The sequence below is a fragment of the Pelobates fuscus genome, chromosome 5 (genome assembly GCF_036172605.1).
Source record: "Pelobates fuscus isolate aPelFus1 chromosome 5, aPelFus1.pri, whole genome shotgun sequence".
Lineage (NCBI taxonomy): Eukaryota > Metazoa > Chordata > Amphibia > Anura > Pelobatidae > Pelobates > Pelobates fuscus.
In genome coordinates this window covers 270,826,623-270,845,998 of record NC_086321.1, presented here as the reverse complement: position 1 = coordinate 270,845,998, position 19,376 = coordinate 270,826,623, and the positions used below count along the sequence as shown (strand labels likewise).

At 39.6% G+C, this 19,376-nt stretch overlaps 1 protein-coding gene across 1 annotated transcript in view; it reads right to left on the bottom strand.

Annotated features, from left to right (window-relative positions):
- Positions 1-4,145: 4,145 nt before the first annotated feature.
- Positions 4,146-19,376, bottom strand: part of SMC2 (structural maintenance of chromosomes 2) — a 446,565-nt gene continuing 431,334 nt past the window's right edge. The window contains exon 26 of the transcript XR_010090895.1: positions 4,146-4,161. The gene's annotated coding sequence lies outside the window, so the exon portion shown is untranslated. The remainder of the gene's footprint in view (positions 4,162-19,376) is intronic.

The following is a 19,376-nucleotide window of genomic DNA, read 5'->3' as shown; positions in this document are numbered from 1 at the left end:
ACCGACAACAGAACAAGCTAGTGAAATAACTGAAATCACGAAACAAATTAATTAGATACTTTTAGAAAGTACAGCTTATACGATCCACAAACTAAAAATGTGCAATTATACACAGGGCAATAAAGATGGAAAAGCTCTAGCATCTTTGTTGCGACAAAAACAAGCACAGTCAAAAATGTCCTATTTACATAGCAGTACTGGAGGGAAAATATACGAACCTCACGAAATTCTTGCAGAAATGGCTAACTTTTATAACTCACTATATAATATACAAGAGGACCCTCAGACGCACCAACCGACTATGACCGAAATACAAAGCTTCCTATCCAAAATAACCTTACCGAACATTAGACCAACAAAAACTACTCCCATAAACCCATAACTCTGCCTGAAATCTTACATATAATAAAAACATTACCCCACGGCAAATCACCAGGCCCAGATGGTCTAACCAACTCCTATTGTAAAGCATTTGGACACACTATAGGGCCACAACTAGTGAACACATTTAATCATATAATAGCTGCGGGAACAATGCCGCAAGACATGCTGATGGCACATATAGTAACCCTGCCCAAACCAGGCAAACCACCAACTAAGCCACAAAACCTGCGGCCCATATCCTTGTTGAACAAGGATACCAAAATTTTAGCCAAACTATATGCCACGCGAGTAACGAACATGATACCGGAGATAATCAAACAGGACCAAGTGGGCTTTGTAAAAGGCAGGCAGGGAGCAGATGGTACCAGAAAACTATATAACCTGATGTACTCTAAACAGCTACGGGAGGAACCCAGTGTATTCCTGTCACTGGACGCTGAGTAAGCGTTTGACAGGCTGCACTGGAACTTCCTAAGAGAAAGCGGAAATTTAACTTCGCGCAGCAGTTTCTAAACTTAATCTCGGCATTATACTCTAAGCCATCTGCCTGTGTAACGAATAGCAGTTTTGCGTCAAAGCCCTTTGGTATATCTAACGGCACGCGGCAAGGATGCCCATTGTCGCCGATATTATATATTTTAGCCTTAGAACCGCTGTTACAAGCTATAAGAGAGGAAAAATCGATTACAGGCATTATAAAGGGTGGGAGAGAATACAAAATAACAGCGTTTGCGGATGATGTAATGTTATCACTGACCAAACCGCTAATATCTATCCCCTCTTTCAACACAATACTACTAAAATACAGCGCCTGCTCGTTCTATACATTAAATGTTACTAAAACACAAGCTATGTGCTTACACTCAACGCCGGAGATAGACAACAAACTACAACAATCCAATGCCTTTGAGTGGAGGCAGGATCATCTCACGTTCCTAGGAATCAAATTTACAAAATACACACACAAAATATTTAAATCAAACTATATCACACTTATCCAAACAATAAAAAAACAACTTACGAGCTGGAAAAACAAATATATCTCCTGGACAGGTAGAGTGGCGGCGGTAAAAATGATGATTCTCCCTAAGCTTCAGTAGCTTTATTTCGAACCCTACCTATACAACTACCAACTACATATATCAGAGAAGCGCAGAACATAATTAACTCCTTTGTATGGACATTTAAAAGGCCTAGAGTAGCAGCATATATACTCTACCTACCGCAAAAAAGAGGAGGCATGGGTCTCCCAAACCTAGATTTATATTATAGGGCAGCTATCATTAGTCCCCTGATAGCTGCGTTTCATTCACATGCCACACCACCTTCCTGGGTACAACTGGAGGCCACATACACCGAGGGTTATGAAATTACTATCATAACAGGGATAAATAAACAACACAGACGAAAATTTCGAAACATGATCCCAGTGACCGCGTTGACACTAAAAGAATGGGATAGATATACAAAAGTCCTCAATCTTAATAGAGAAGTCCTGCCAACAATGCTACTCCGATCTTTTGACATGCTGATACCACAGCTAAATATAAGCGGTTGGGCCAGCCGGGGGTTAACACACGTACACCAACTCATGGACATAAACGAACAACTCCCTTTCAGCATATTACAAAAGAAATATAACCTCCCTCTCACGGCCGAATTCGCGCACAGACAAATAACCTCTTGGATTAAGACATATAGAGGACCAACACTCACAGATACCACAAAGGGGCACATGCGAACTCTGGTACACATATGCGGAACAACTACAAAACCGCCGGGCATAATCTCCAAAATTTATAACAGTTATACCCCCACAACAGAGATACGGAACATGAGCTTTATAAAAAGGTGTGAGAAGGATATAGGGAAACAATTACCAGAAGAAACTTGGCAGAAAAGTTTCACAGCTAATAAACATCTAACACTAAGCACATCCCAAATAGAAATGTCAAAAACAATGCTCTACAGATGGCACATGGTACCTACTACGCTGAAACACATAGACCCAAACCACACAGGGGCATGTTGGAGATGCGGACACGATACGGGAGAGTAGTAAAAATATGGGAAGATGCTCAATCACTAATACAAACTATAGGACACACAGACATACCGCTAATGCCAGACATTTTTCTTCTGCAACACATCCTGCCACACCTACCTAAACCCCTAAAATATCTTATCTTTCACATCACCATAATGGTAATCACATCTATAGCTAAAGCCTGGCTGCAAAAACATCCACCAACAATAGAAACAAGTATACTGCGGCTAGACACGATCAAATCCTACGAATGCACCACGAGATCATACAGAGCTCCCAAAAATGTTTTGGGTGGAAGCGTGGAAAATGTGGGACACACATAGAAACTCCCAGAAATAAAACACAAAGAATTGGGCACTATTGCCCACAAGAGAGAGAGGATACCAAACCCACCACAAACTAAGAGACAACGTACAGAAGTAGGCAACGCACTCTCGGGGAACAAAAAATATATCTTCCCCCCGTCCCCCCCCACCCATCCAATTTTCCCCCCTTCACCTCCCCAGTTCATAGGGAAAAAATATGATCATCCTAAGTTTAAAAAGGTACAACCAAAAAGCCAACGGCTCATTTTGCTGTAACACAGAGTGCCCTAGACCGTCGGACAGTAAAGACATGAACAACAATTAAAACCAAAGTCAAGAAAACCCATGACATGACTAGGCACTGTGACGGACAATGCTAGGATTATAAACTGCTTCCATCTTACAAGGCAATTCTGTGTATAATAAAGAGCTGAAACCGATATGATTGATGAAAGCTAGTTGGTACACTTAAACCTTTATTTAAGATGGAAATGTAAGATAATGGAATGTACAACAAACGCGAAGGTCCCACAACTTAGCTATATCCTGGGCCTCACGCGCTATGTGAAGTTATATCCATTGTATTTATTGTATTTAATGTAAAGAGTATGTCTCGTACTTGTACCTTGAAAAATTGCATAATAATAAAAAAAAACAACATTGTACACAAATACACAAATATTTACACACACAGACCTACAAAAGCACTGCACACAGATACAACTCAGCAATTATGGTCAAAGGGTCGATCCACAGCTTGCAAAGAATTGTGAAAGTTGTATGGCAGTTGATTATCTATTCTTTGGCCACCTCTTCTCTACCGGTCCCTCTCTCTACAGTTCCGCAACTGACCAGACGGTCAGTTTAGCTAATTTTCAAACCATGGGAAATAATAGAGAATACTAGCCCCTTTAGGATCTTTTTATAAAATGGTCTGGTTGGTCTATTTTGAAGCTACAAAGAAAATATTTGAAATTACCGTATATGAAACTGAGAATCCAAAATGATTGTTCTTGAACTATATATTTTATGGCCATACTGACTATTGCAAAATCTAAGTTTTTTTTTTTTTGTATGACAAAAACAAAAGACGTCGCTCTAAATATCGATTAACAGATGTAATAGTAGTAACTGGACCATAGCAGCTGTGCTACTTTTTTGCAAATAAATTATTCCTAAAGACATGAGTTCATGTGTCTTTGTTAACACCCATTGATATGGCCCTTTTCATTTTAAAGACCATCAAAGCTGTTATCTTGCTTCTGCAGAAAACATTTATTGCCATCTTATCTGTGTACAAGCCTCACATTTGATTTAAAAGGATGGCTAACCATCACATTGTGCTATCAAACTGAGGCTACTTTACACACAAATAATTTAGCAATAATGATTATTCTGAAAACACAGAGACTATATATAAACATACTTATGTCCAAAGTCTGCTTTCTATGCTTTACGTTTAAACATGACCATACTCCTATTGATTTTATTTTAGATTTTCAATTGAAAACAAGAGTTGAAAGAGATTTTTTTGAATCCTATGACATGAGCAAAAAGCCTGATACATCTAAGTATGAAAACATTGAGGACACAGGTAAAATATATTGTAATATAAATGCAAAACAGTCTTAAAGGGCCACTGTCACAATCTATTTATTATGTATTAATATTTATCTCTCAGTATAACAGGGGATTTGGAGCTATCAATGAAATGTTGCCAAAATTAGACCCAGAACTCTGCAGGGCCCGTCCGTGAGTAGAATCATTACCTTCAGGCGTTTTGCTGTAAACACTGTCTTTTCAGAGAAAATGCAGTGTTTACATTACAGCCTAGTGATAACTTCACTGGCCACTCCTCAGATAGCTGTTAGAGATCCTTCCTGGGTCATGGCTGCCTAAAATGCATCCAAACTTTCAGTGTCTCCACCCTCTGCATGCAGACACTGAACTTTCCTCATAGAGATTCATTGATTCAATTCATCTCTATGAGGAGATGCTGATTGGCCAGGGCTGTGTTTGAATCATGCTGGCTTTGCCCCCAATCTGCTTCTTTGTCAGTCTCAGCCAATCCTATGGGGAAACATTGTGATTGGATCAGGCTACAATTTCTGATGATGTCAGCAGACTGCTTGTTTTTTTTTTTTAGGCAAACAGCATACAGAGTTACAGCTTCAGGCTTGAATACAATAAGATTTTGCTATATTTATGGAGGCATAAGGGGTCCAGGGGGGCTAGATGGTGGTTTTAACACTATAGGGTCAGGAATACATGTTCGTGTTCCTGACCCTATAGTGATCCTTTAACCTCTGAAAAGTGCATTAATGGCAATGCTAGTTTTCTAAAATATGTATAATTGATTCAAATCTATGGGATAGTCATGTGGATTTTTATTTCAGTCTGCTTCAAGTCCTGCCACGAGTTTGAGGTAGAGATTCCCATCACTCCACCTGATTCACTATTTAAATCCTGGACACATACATCATGTGTAAAATGGACTGCAGAAGACATATCACCTGCCCCTTCGCAGTAAGTATACTCATTATATTACAGTTCATAATAAGCTATGGTTATTTTTAGGAATTCAGATATATTAGTTTCCAGAAGTAAAGTGGAAATCAAGTATTCTAGTTCTGGCATCTGTGTTCAGTTATGGCAACATTAACCAATATTAATCAGAAATGTGGCATTTAGGACACAATTAAACTAAGAAGCATGCTGGATTGAATAGGCTCACACTAAAATTAAATAATATGGTATATCGAACTCAAAATAGGAAAAAAAGACTCACCTGCTCACATGCTACTCTCTGAGTGCAGATGGGTGTCATGGGATGAAAAAACAAAAAAATGAAAGCCAACTTCTGCTGAGATTGCAGGCAGCTGCATGGGACAAAATGGCCCTGGGGGAAGAGGGCTTTTCCTATTCCTCAAATGATTTCCCTTTCGATCCAGGCGCTGGGGTATTGTACGACCCTCTCCCAGGTCCAAAGCCCAGGCAACTCAGTGCCGATGAGACAGTTACTGCCAGCCAACTCAAGACCATGTTCGCTGAACAGAGGGACAACATTGCAACAGACATGGCTCATTAAGGACGCCATGGAGGGTGCCACTACTCGCATTGTACTGTTGAAGGCCTCATCGAGCACACAAGACTCAAGATTTACCGCAGTAGAACACAAACTAAACACAAATTGCTAAATACCAACTACAGATAAGATAGAGGACCAACAGAGGTGCTACAACTTAAAGATCTGGGGTATACCTGACTCTGTGGCCCCTCCCAAACAAGCTAAGGTGGTGAAGTTTGATGGAATGTTCTGCATACCGAAGCCAACAACTGCACCATCAGTCTCACACGCTAACCTAATCATCTGCTTTCAATCCCTGCAGGTCAAGGCACTACATGTAACTGCAGCCCGTGGGAGGACCCCCTTGCTATTTGAAGGATCATTACTAGCTATTTTCCCAGATCTGACTAGAAGCACCATCAGATGACACAGATCCATGCAGCCACTCCTCCAAATACTCCGATCAAGGAACATCAGTTATAAGTGGGGACTCCCTAAACAACTCCAAACATCCCACCAGGGCAACTCCTATAGATCGCACAGTTTCTCGGAGATAGAAACCCATCTATTCAGCCTAGCAGAAAAAGAGAGGGCGTATACCGCGCTTATTGTTTTAAAAGTAAAATATACAAAAATACATACATATGTTCTTGGATATTCCAATTAATCGTGACCTCAAAGAGAAATAGAAATAAAAAGATAATAGCGCAATACAGCAAATATAGTTTAAGAAATAGATGATAAGTAACTAAGTACAGTCCACTCACATGAAGTAGAGCTATAACAGAGCTCTACTGTAAAGCGCTTGGACGGTACAATCCCTGTCTTTGGATTTGTGGTGGTTGCCGCAGATGTTTTCAAGGTGCCAAGTGTATAGTTGGTATAAAAAGAAAAGATAGCAGCAATATGGTGAAGTAAGTCCAAATGGTAAAATGAATAGTAAATAGTAATGTACTTACACTTTCCAGAGCATGTAACCTGCTCTAGTGTAAACAGCTTAGGTGGTATGATCCCCACCAAGGATATACAGGATACCAGGAAATGAAGATAATAAAAAAAGTAACTTAAAAGTATACTTTAATATAAACAAACAATGAAATCTAAAATATAGATAAAAATATAGATATATAATATAGTCCCACTTAACGCGTTTCGCCTAATAGGCTTCTTCAGCCTAGGCCTATCCGAAACTCTGAGGGCGGAAGGCACAGGACTTCCTGGCCTAGACCCCTTTGTGATACCTGAGTTCCTACCCCGAGCGGCTCAACGTCCTCCACCTCAAAACATTAAGACCTTAACAATTGTAACCTGCAGAGCTATCTCTCCTGCTCAGAGAAGACTGCCCAACCTCCACCCAAGGCTGAGGCTCTTTTACTCTTCTTTTTACTGTTCCTTTGCTCCATTGCATTTATGTTTACTCACTTACTGGTGGGATGTTAGGAGTTGTTTAGGGAGTCCTCATTTATTAGACATTAGCAATGTTAACTTACTACTTACATAGCTATTACACTATAGATTGGCGCATGTTTGGCTCCAATATCCCCCCATACAGTTAGCCATCCGAATAATTCATATTGTATACTAGGCCCCATATGGCGGAGCCAGGAAGGGGATACCTCACGGGGAGCGAGTTTCATTAAGCGACCACCAATACTGTAACTAACACTTACTAGCGAGGGAACCGCTGGGTCAAGCATGTCAAACTCAAAGGCTAGCACGGGCCAAATAAACAAGGTTTAAGTTTATGTGGGCCGCAAAGAAAACCAAAAAACTTAAATTTTCATAGAAATGTAGGTCTGTTTTGAAAAGCACAGTATAAAAAAAACCAGTATCCCCCTCTAGTAAACCCCAGCCCCCTCTCTACTAAACCCCAGCCCCCACTCTATATTAAATCCCAGTCACACTAGATTATAGCAATGGAATTCATACACACTGACACACAATCAAGTGGCAGTTACATTTCATGCATAGTGGAATGTTGTCAGTTAAATTTCAGGTATTAAAATATCAGTGTGGCAGTTGGACAGAATATTGGAATGTTAAAATGTTTATGGAAGACATATGCAAATAAACTATACTGTATACCTACTTTTGTGGCAATCTGTATACAATAGTGCAGCGTCTTCTGCCATATACTTGTCTTGAAAAAGTCCAATTCGGATGAAGTACTAGTATGCTGAGCACACTGGAGGCACTTTCATTCATGTTTTGACCACAAATCTCCCTGCATATCCTGAAGTTAATGATTTATATTGTGTTGAGCATAGAGGACAATTATAACTGTACAACATGCCATTGGCAAGATCATACATCATATATTTTTGGCTTGTAGCATATTTATACTATCCAAGGATAATTAAGATCTTGCTGTTGCATTATTTATTCATCCTGGTTCCCTGATTATCCAGGCAAGCAGTAATCCTGCTATGTAAGCTCATAATCACACATGATAAGTGGATTTATTTCCATATATCTGGGGGACACTTTTATCCAGTTAACCTGTCCCATTTTATTGTTTGCTGGACTATATATTCAGGATCTGTCATTTTGCTGGTTATTGTTTCCTTAAAGTGCCACTGCACCGCCTGGGATTTTTGCAGAATATGCAAAGATCCCCAAAGATTACATCGGAGCTGGAGGTCCGGTGGCCGTGGGGGCAGTTAAAGGTTAGATTTACTTACCTGAACCTATTGAAATTCCAATACTGTCAAACTGAGTATTTCTTGGGGCGGAGCCAACTGCTGATCGAAGCAGACGCACCAGCCACAAAGCCCAGAGAGAGCCCTAAAGCAAAGCATCATATTTGCGATACCGCCAGCTGAAACTTACCCCAACAAAGCCCAGGCGACATGGGAAAGAAAGGCAAGCCCCGCAGATGCGAAACTGCCTCTTCTGCCAAAGATATAGGCACTCTGCTCCGGGTCACGCCACAGCCGCAGCCTTCCAAGATGACGCCCACGCGGGAGGACTCCGATACTGCGTCAGAAGAGAGCAATCAAGATGACTCTCCCTTCCACGTCAGACACGGTATGTGGAGAAGCCCTGACCCCAGGCAAACCATCAGCCAGCACCCAAACAAGCAAACCCCAGCACTTCCCTGGAACAACAGCCTGCAAGCAAAGCAGACATCCAAAACCTGCTGAAAGAATTGAAAGTAAACAGATATTGGATCAGCGCTTGATGACCAGTAGACAGTTATAGTAAAAAAGGGCAGCAACCTAAGGGTATGATGTTCCCTCAAAAAACATCAAAGAAGTGTTTTCTGTATGCAATGGTAAGGGTAATAATTTAAAAGGTATAATACTCACATATAGGTGAGCAGGATATACTGCTCACTATAATAACGTAGGTGGTATAATCCCCACCTAGGATTCTTGAGTGAGTAGATGATCCAGAGTATTTCAAAGACCAGGTAGAAATTAAATTAAAGAAAAAAGTAAAAACTGCTATATAAAAAGGTAAATGGCACAAACACAACATAGGGGCCAATATTCCTTTAATAAAATATGATAAAATACAATTCAAACAGCCAAACGCGTTTCACCAATATATGGCTTCATCAAGTGGCAATACCAATATTTTTTGCCACTTGATGGAGCCATATATTGGTGAAACGCATTTGGCTGTTTTAACCTTTGTTATCCTGCTCACCTATATGTGAGTATTATACCTTTTAAATTATTACCCTTACCATTGCATACAGAGAGCACTATCTGGTTTTATTTTCTCTTTTCCTACACCGAGGACCTGTACCATCTACCGACACCTATATCCTACCAGTGGGGGATCAACGCCACTGAATGTGATTCACTCCTGAGCTGGCCATAGCTCTACTATAGGTGAGTAGGAGGACTACTTTTACCATTACCTTTGTTTATTCGACACAGTTTTACACTATTTGAATTTTATTTTTTATCTGCATGGCTCTACATTATCTGGACATTTGATCACCTCGGATTCTACAAAGCTCACCCAACTTTTTTTCATCTCTACAATCAAAATTGGACTGTTTTTATCCCCACATCTCTTATCAGGACTTAATTCTATTTTACTCATTTTATGTAAGTACGCATTGTTCATATTATTCTTTGGCGTGACCTTACATTCTGTTTTTTACATTTGTACTATTTATTTGAAAGAAATGAAAGCCCTTTTTTCTGCTGATATTGCATTGGTCAGAGAAGACTTAGGGGGCATAACAGCTAGACTGCAGACACTAGAAGACTCTGGGGCAAGGGTGCAACACAGGCAGGTTGCCCAACAGTCCGAGATGGACAGGCTCAAGCAAGCAAACCTCCTTATGGAAGGTAGAATTGCAGCATTGGAAGACTCCAAGTGACAGCGCAACCCCGGATTCGGAGTGTCCCTGAGGACATTGCAGACACCGAAATCCCACACTACATCCAACGCCTCTTGAGCTCCGTACTCTCACCATCTAAGGCCAAGGCAATCACGCTGGAGAACTACTTTCAGATCCCCAAATCAGCTAGAGCCCCAGAAAAGGTCCCACGGGACTTGTTGCTGTGCTTCCAATCACTAAAGAGCAAGCAGCTTGTACAGGCGGCAGTCCGCAACTCACCAACCCACCACTTTGAAGGTGCAGACCTCACATTTTATAATGACCTGACTAGGTCCACTGTAAGGAAACCAAGTGTATTTAAACCTCCTTCGGTAGTTTCCTCCCGAACCGCCAGAGCCTAGTATATATAGCTCTCCGTTCGGTAGTTGAAATAGACAAAATTCATACGAAATACAAATAGCTTTACAAGAGAATTCCCTTAGTAAAGCATACGCATCCCCAAACATCAGCCGAAGTCAAGAAGAAGGTGTCACGTCTAAACATTTGTTATGAAGGAACACAACTGCAGATTTCGTATAGTTTGAATATTTATTATAAAAAGTAAAAGGTAATGACTTTAATTCCAATTTATAGGTACTGTTGTTTTAAGTAATAAACGATAACTGAAGTCCACAATTATAAGCACTGTAGCTTTAAGTAGTAAATGATAACTGAAGTCCACAATTACAGGCACTGTAGCTTTAAGTAGTAATTGATAACTGAAGTCCACAATTACAGGCACTGTAGCTTTAAGTAGTAAATGATAACTGAAGTCCACAATTACAGGCACTGTAGCTTTAAGGAGTAAACGATAGTAAATTGCAGACACTGAATCAATAAAGAGTCTCTTAGTAGAATCAACGGTTTAGGTGATAAGCAGTCACAATAGCTGTTCCATAGACTTTAACCGAAGCAAGACAGATGCAGCTAACTGAGATAAAGTATGAGTTGAAGTTAGCTGTAACGGTTTTGTATTATCGAAGGATTTTGGAGACAGGAAATAACAGCTTGAGATGCAATGCTTATCACAGAGGTTTTACTTAGCTTCCGGCACATAGAACACTGGTTCCCGAGATCTCCTCAGAGGCGTTTATCCTGGATGGAGAGTGTTAAGCTTTTAGTTGTTGATGAGGTGAAGGGAACTTGCAGAGTCTTTCAGTCCGGTCTGGTAACAGAGGTTTTCACAACGAAGTTGTAGCCGGTTCGTGAGTACGGAACGTAGTTCAATAATCCAGCCTAGATCAGCTGGTGCAGTCAGATTAAATAGGCAGACCGTGTCATAAAGGGGTGTGGCTAGGCTCCGTGGAACCAGGAAGTAAGAGGATACCATAGTTAAGGCATGACAGTACCCCCTCTTTAATGAGCAACCTCTGGGTGCTATTGACTTGGTTTAGAAGGGTAACGCTTGTGAAATTTGGAAATCAATATGTCAGCATGAACGACAGAGGAGTTTTCCCATGTATCTTCATCAATTCCATATCCTTTCCATCTGATGAGGTATTGTAAGGAGCCACGATGGATCCTTGAATCCAGTATACTTTGAATTTCGTATTCTTCTTCACCCTGGACCAATATGGGATCAGGAGAAGTAGTGACATTTCTTTGGAAAGGGTCAGGATGATGAGGCTTCAACAAGGACAATTGATTGGATCTTTGGCATACAGAACAAGATTTGACATAAGATTCGATAGTTTGGTCTTGACGAGGCCACCAACAGTATCTTTTAGACAATTCAAGGGTCCTTTTCATACCTGGATGACCTGCCAGAGGAGAATCATGAATAAATTCAAGTACTTTAATTCTGAAAGAGGGAGGTACATAAATCTGGTCTTTAAAATAGTAGAGACCGTTTTTCTTAGATAATTTCATTGATTTAGGAAGTTCAAGAGCATCTTCACTGAGACCTTTAATGTCGTCAATAAGAGAAGATAAGATTCCAATGACTTTAGGCAAAGGAGGTTCTTGAGGAGTTTTGTGTTGAGAAAGGACAGCTCCAATTGCAAATTCCGAAGCATCCATTTCAAGGACATAAGGATATGAAGGATTTGGAAGTTGAAGGATAGGAGCTGTTGTAAACTTTCTCTTTAATTCACCAATGACTGTAGGAGGAGACTCCAGTTCGGTGTCAGAACAACATGAGGTTTTAGCTGGTTCTTTCGTAGACTGAAGAATTGGAATTTGCTGTAAACATGTTTCTTTACAATAATGTGAGTTAAAGGTGAGAGAGAAAGGAAACCATGAGATTTGAGGGTTGTGGTTCCTTAACCAGTTGATCCCTAATATAATAGGAAAAAATGGTGATGAGATAACATCAAATATAAGACTTTCCGTATGAGTATGATTGATGGTTACTTTTAGAGGGACGGATTCATGAAGTATTGGTCCCGATGAGATGAGGGACCCGTCAATCACTTTAACAGGTACAGAAGTTCTTTTACGAACACAAGGAATTTTATTCTTTGTTACAAAGGCTGAGTCGATGAATACTCCATTTGCAACGGAATCGATAACAGCCTTGGTTATGATTCTTTTATTGTCCCACTGTAATACAAGAACGATAGGGGACATTTGAGTATTTGCTGTAGAGGGAAGTACACTTAGGATGGAAGAGGCATGAGACTGCCTTCTGCCTTTTATCCGTTTTAATGAAGGACAATCAGAGACTAAATGAACTTGAGAGGCACAATACATGCAGAGGTTTAACATACGTCTTCGATTTTTCTCTTCAGGAGTGAGGGGACTTCTTATTATCCCTATTTCCATAGGTTCGATTGGTTCAGAATTCTTATCTGGAGCTTTTGAGGGAGTGAAAGGTTTGCGGTCTTTTGAATGTGAAAGGGCTTTTTCGGCCTTTCTTTCTCTTAATCTTCTGTCAATGCTGATTGATAGGCGAATTAGAGCGTTCAAATTAGTAGGGAGTTCTGTTCTAGATAATTCATCTTTTACAGCTTCCGATAAACCAATTCGAAACTGGTTGCGCAATGTGATGTCATTCCATTGCGTTTCTATAGCCCATCTTTTGAATTCAGCAATGTAATCTTCAACGGGTCTATTTCTTTGCTGTAGTGTTCTGATTGTTAAATCAGCTGTAGCTTGTTTGTTAGGATCTTCATAGAGAAGAGACATGGCTTCAAAAAATTCATCTGGTGAATTTAAAATGGGGTCATCGTTTTCCAGAAAGGAATGAGCCCATGACATAGGTTCACCTCTTAGAAAGGAAATAACCGAACAAACTTTAGTTCTTTCTGTAGGATAGGATCTAGGTTTCAAAGCAATTAAAAGTTTGCAAGAGTTGAGGAACTCCCTGTATTTTGAACGATCTCCATAGAACTTTTCAGGGTTACACACAGCAGGATCACTAGCCGAGTGCAGAGTAGTACGAGGAGTATGAGTTTGTAAATCTCTGATATAAGTGAGAAGTCTTTCGTTAGTAACTTGCAGGTCTTGCACACTTTGGGCTAGTGCATTAACTCTTTGATTCAGCGTAGTTATAGTAGAATCGAAATCTGCTGGATCCATTACAATGGCTGGATTATTCTGTCACGTCTAAACATTTGTTATGAAGGAACACAACTGCAGATTTCGTATAGTTTGAATATTTATTATAAAAAGTAAAAGGTAATGACTTTAATTCCAATTTATAGGTACTGTTGTTTTAAGTAATAAACGATAACTGAAGTCCACAATTATAAGCACTGTAGCTTTAAGTAGTAATTGATAACTGAAGTCCACAATTACAGGCACTGTAGCTTTAAGTAGTAATTGATAACTGAAGTCCACAATTACAGGCACTGTAGCTTTAAGTAGTAAATGATAACTGAAGTCCACAATTACAGGCACTGTAGCTTTAAGGAGTAAACGATAGTAAATTGCAGACACTGAATCAATAAAGAGTCTCTTAGTAGAATCAACGGTTTAGGTGATAAGCAGTCACAATAGCTGTTCCATAGACTTTAACCGAAGCAAGACAGATGCAGCTAACTGAGATAAAGTATGAGTTGAAGTTAGCTGTAACGGTTTTGTATTATCGAAGGATTTTGGAGACAGGAAATAACAGCTTGAGATGCAATGCTTATCACAGAGGTTTTACTTAGCTTCCGGCACATAGAACACTGGTTCCCGAGATCTCCTCAGAGGCGTTTATCCTGGATGGAGAGTGTTAAGCTTTTAGTTGTTGATGAGGAGAGGTGAAGGGAACTTGCAGAGTCTTTCAGTCCGGTCTGGTAACAGAGGTTTTCACAACGAAGTTGTAGCCGGTTCGTGAGTACGGAACGTAGTTCAATAATCCAGCCTAGATCAGCTGGTGCAGTCAGATTAAATAGGCAGACCGTGTCATAAAGGGGTGTGGCTAGGCTCCGTGGAACCAGGAAGTAAGAGGATACCATAGTTAAGGCATGACAGAAGGGTACAAAATGAACTGTCTTTAATTACCACACACCGGCTTTTATGCAAGTCCCCATGCAAGGGGACATCCCACAGGGAGGGACAAAATATAACCAATCACATACAGTAAAAGCATAAAACACACCCAGCACAAACATACAATTCCCTCCCCTAGCCCTGGAGATAATCAAGTCTGATAAAGTAATAACTTGATTATCTCCAGGCAGAAAAATCACTATTTTCCCCAATATCTGGAACACCCCTTTATACATGAGATATCCCCACAAATAATATGTCCCCTGATAGCCCCGATCTGGGTGAAATTTGAATATGTTCAGGGGTTCTCAAAAACTATGGAAGTCCTCTGTGACCGGTTCACCATGGGTGGGCTGCCCAAAACAGTTCCACAAGTTTGGGTGGTTTTGCCGGTCACTTCAGAAAAGGGGGAAAAACGAATAAAGGTACCGAATGGATTCCCCTGGCTCCTAGCAGCGATTGTTCCCCTCATTTGTATGCACAACCGTACCGAATAGCGCTCTTCTAGCTAATCGGTACATATAGATCCAGTGTTCGTGTGTTTGAGACTGGTGTTCGGGAAGTCAAGTGTCCGATTTTAGTTCCAGACACTCGACGACCAAGTCCCGCTGCCTTTGTTCGTCTGAAAAAAGATGGCCGTGGTTTTCTCAGCCACGTGGCGTTCGGTAGTACGAACGCTGGCCGCACACGTAGAGGGTTTAATTGACGCAGGCTTTGAATTTAAATGAGCCAGGGGGTGGTCTTTGTTCGGTAGTTCCATCTACTGAAAGGAAAAACAAAGAAATAACGAATAAATGGGTAATTTCTTCACATCCACCATGTTATGACGACAAGCCCTCCGCCCGGTCACTCAACACCTGAGGGAACATGGGGCCACATACCTCTGGGACCCCGGCCACAAACTATCAGTGCTCCATGAAGAGTCCAACTACTGCAGCTGACATATGCAGGAAAGTTCTTCAAGGCACTAAGATTGCCTCTACCAGAGACCGTTAGAAGCAACGCTACAGGCAATAATCCCCAAGCCCAGATATGGGATGTAAGCAACATCAGTCCCTTCTACCCCAAACCCAGACCAACAGCAGTGGAGACAAACCCAGCTGGCACCTGAGAAACGCCTCAAGAGATGGCACAAGGACATGCCTTCCACCACCAGTGGACATTTCCCTACCTATCACCACACTGGAAATGACCCACTCTGTGCATACCTTTACCTCAGCCTTATCTTGCTCATATTGTATTTTGCTATGTTTTTTGAGTTAACCTTTGTTACCTGAGTTTTAACAAACTTTCTTTTGTAATGATCTCTCTCGTGACTCTCACCACACCCACTCGAAGCAGATTGTACCAGCATGTACACTATTCGTATACCAAAAAAAGTGCATTACCCATTAGAGATTGCCTTAATGCTCTGCAGCTTAACTACGTTGTATTCAGTATAATCGGTAGCCAAGTACCACTGTTAATAACTTGTTGTCAAATGCACACAAAATAGTAGCATGCTATGTTTTTTAACAATATATGTGATCAATTCTATGCTACAATAAAATATAAAATGTAAAAAAAAAAAAAAGAGTATTTCCTAAAGATTCTATCTTTATGAAATACACATTTTTCAGGGGAAAGGTGACAGTGCCACTTAAATTTTGGAGTTCATTACTTTGTGTCTATTTAGTATTGTGATCTCTGCAATTAGGGAACTGCTTTATGGACTGCTTCATTAACACATGATGGTATTATACAATACATTTTTTAATTTTTAGTATTATATGTTTTTTTTATTTACAATAAACATTCAGATTATATTTTGTCCTTAACACAACCTAGCCGTGTATCTTATTTTTAGGTTCATCTATTGCTGTGTAACAAATAAAACCAGTAGTGTAATATAAATAAAATATTTTCAAATTGTAACTTTGAGTACAGTCTTCCTTATTTAGTGTAAAAATGTCATGTGAAACCATGCAACACAGTAATTAAGGAATTTAAGGGTAGAAAGATGGAATGGATATTGAACGAGGAGAACCAGAGTGGCACAATGAAGGGATGTATTAAACCATGCAGCACGGAACAAGTATATTGCCAAATGTCTGTCACCATTTATGGTAGTTTGGCTTGATTGAAGGAACGAATAATGCAATAATTATAGTGGCATGGATAGTTAGTTACATCCCTGAATTATGTAATTATTAGGCTTGTGTACAGTGGAAAATGTTGATTTTGAACCAAATTTCAGACATTGGTTGATTTGGTACAGCTGAAATTTGTCCAATATTTTTTTTCAGGATATCTATTCAATGAAATGCCCTGATTGCCACCAAATTTTGTGTGATTTAGATAAGTAGATAAGTCCTTAATTTTGTACCCTTACGTGGGATTGCCATATTTAAGGATATTAAATTACGGAGGGAACTGTGTTTAGTATATAGTTCCCTTATTTGGTACCCTTACATATGGCAAACCCTAATTTGGTACCCATAATATGGTAATCTCACATAAGACTGGAAATTTAATGAATTTTCAAGAATGAATTACAGATCTTGCATGGAAGAATGTTGGTCTTTCATTAGTCCATTCTTCCTATGTGCCATTTGGAGATTTAGAATTTGGACAACTGGTTGAATCAGCAGATTGTCGTCCAAATTGCGATTCTTCTGAAAACCAATGTCCAAGTCTACCATATCTTACTAAATAATACCAGTCATGTCGGGTATCTAGAATTTACCAGTTTAGTAACCAGGTCAAAATGTAAATGTTTAATGGCATGTAATTAAATTATTTTGATTCTGATCTAGAGTGCAGAATATAAGGACACACGGAGAGATCTTGGAAAGCCTTGCCCATGTGTCTGATGTATACCATCTCTTGCTTAAAGGTAGGGAAAAATATATTTAAAGAATATACATGAAATATGCTTTTTTAGTACCTACCCGTTAATACGATTCTCTATTTGACTTTGGGTCATGTTATACTGAGCAGAATTCAAACCTTTGCATCGGTAGAAAATATGGTCAGCTTATTATGGTTCAAAAGGAAAGTGTAAGCTAAACATACAAAAAGGGGAAAACATAACTGTTAGAAACAAATGATTTGTAATTAAATATTTTTATTACCATTTCTGCCAAATCAGTTTAACATTTGCAATTCCCTTTTCAATTCTCCACAATTTTCAGTTTGTGAATAAACCTGCTGTTATCTGGGATTTTGCATCTTAATGTGGAGTCCAATAAAACGGGTAATTAGAAAAAAAGGTATTGAGTAATTCCCTGATTTGGTGCATTCCTAAGATAGCTTCTCTTTGTCTTTGGGAAGACTCCTTGTTTTCAAGTGCTAAATATACTCCATTTAAAAGGAAATACTGCTCATAGTGTCAAAATGTATAAACACAAATACTTTATTATATAGGATACATTAGAAAGAACTGATAAAATCCAGTGCAAAACCAGCTTTTTGTACAATAGAAATCACATCAGGAACCATGTGTTTTATATAGAAAAGACTGTTTTTGTAAGTGCTCTTTAATGTGTGAGCTCTGCAAGTCTTATTATTTTATACGGCCATTAAGGTCTTCTGTTAGGGGATTTTTATTCTACTGTAGTGCTATGCCGAGAAAGTGTAGGGAGTATAGAAACCTGTGTAAGACGCAGAATAGTTTTGGAGGTTTCCGGCTATGCCTTTTAAGGAATCTTACTGGGTTTTACAACATGGATGGTCGGAGTGAGGAGAACCTTACTCAGAGTTCACTTTGTAGCATGGTGCCATGCAGCTGCTTGGTGAACATTTACATGCTTTGTTTTTTTCTGCACCTGTTCCTGTGTCCACATTGTGTGTCTCCTAGAAGCCCTAGGACGGTGAGTTACCCACTATACATGTGTGTATATGTCACCTTGATATCTTCTGGTTCCCCAAGTGTAGCATTTAAATTGGACATTGCTCTAGCTGTGTGGATGCATGGAGGTTCTGTGTTTCATTGGATTATCTTTCAGCCCTTACACCTGAAGGATTCTTCAAGCTTTTTTTCCATCCCTGCTCTTGTTTGGAAGAGTCAATTACAGGAACTTCAATGGTGTGAGAAGTTTTGAAACAGTCCAAGCTGTATAAACTAAGAGATAATTGACAGATACTTAATATTTATATAAGCCTTTATATACAGTGGTATCATAGAATTAAGTCTTTAAAACATATTTTATACCAGTAGCTCCCAAACTTTTAGGTTCAATGGGCCCTTAATATTTCAATGTTTTTCCAAGGCACCCCAAGTAAAACATTTCTAGGTTGACTGTAAGCTCGTTTGAGCAGGGTCCTCTTCAACCTATCGTTCCTGTAATTTTTTGTTGTAATTGTCATATTTATAGTTAAATCCCCCCTCTCATAATATTGTAAATCTCTACGGAATTTGTTGGTGCTATATAAATGGCAATAATAATAATAATAATATCTGTACAGCTCTGCAGCATTTACTGGTGCTGTAGTGTTATGTACAGTGTTGGTGTTTGAAGGGGTGCTTGTATATAGTTATTGTGTTTGTACTGGGGTGTGTTTTGTATGTAATGTTCACTTTCAAATGCAGGTGTACATTTGTGTGAAGTATTTGTGTTTGAGTGAAGGGGTGTGTTTGTAAAAAAAATTGAGTTTGAATGCAGGGGTGTGTTTGTATGTAATATTTGTGTTAGAGTGCAGGAATGTGCTTGTATGTTGTGCTGGTGTTTAAATGCTTGGATGTATGCACATACACTACCACATACATACATACATACATACATACATACTTACACAGATATACATGCACATTAACACACAGATGCATATAAATAC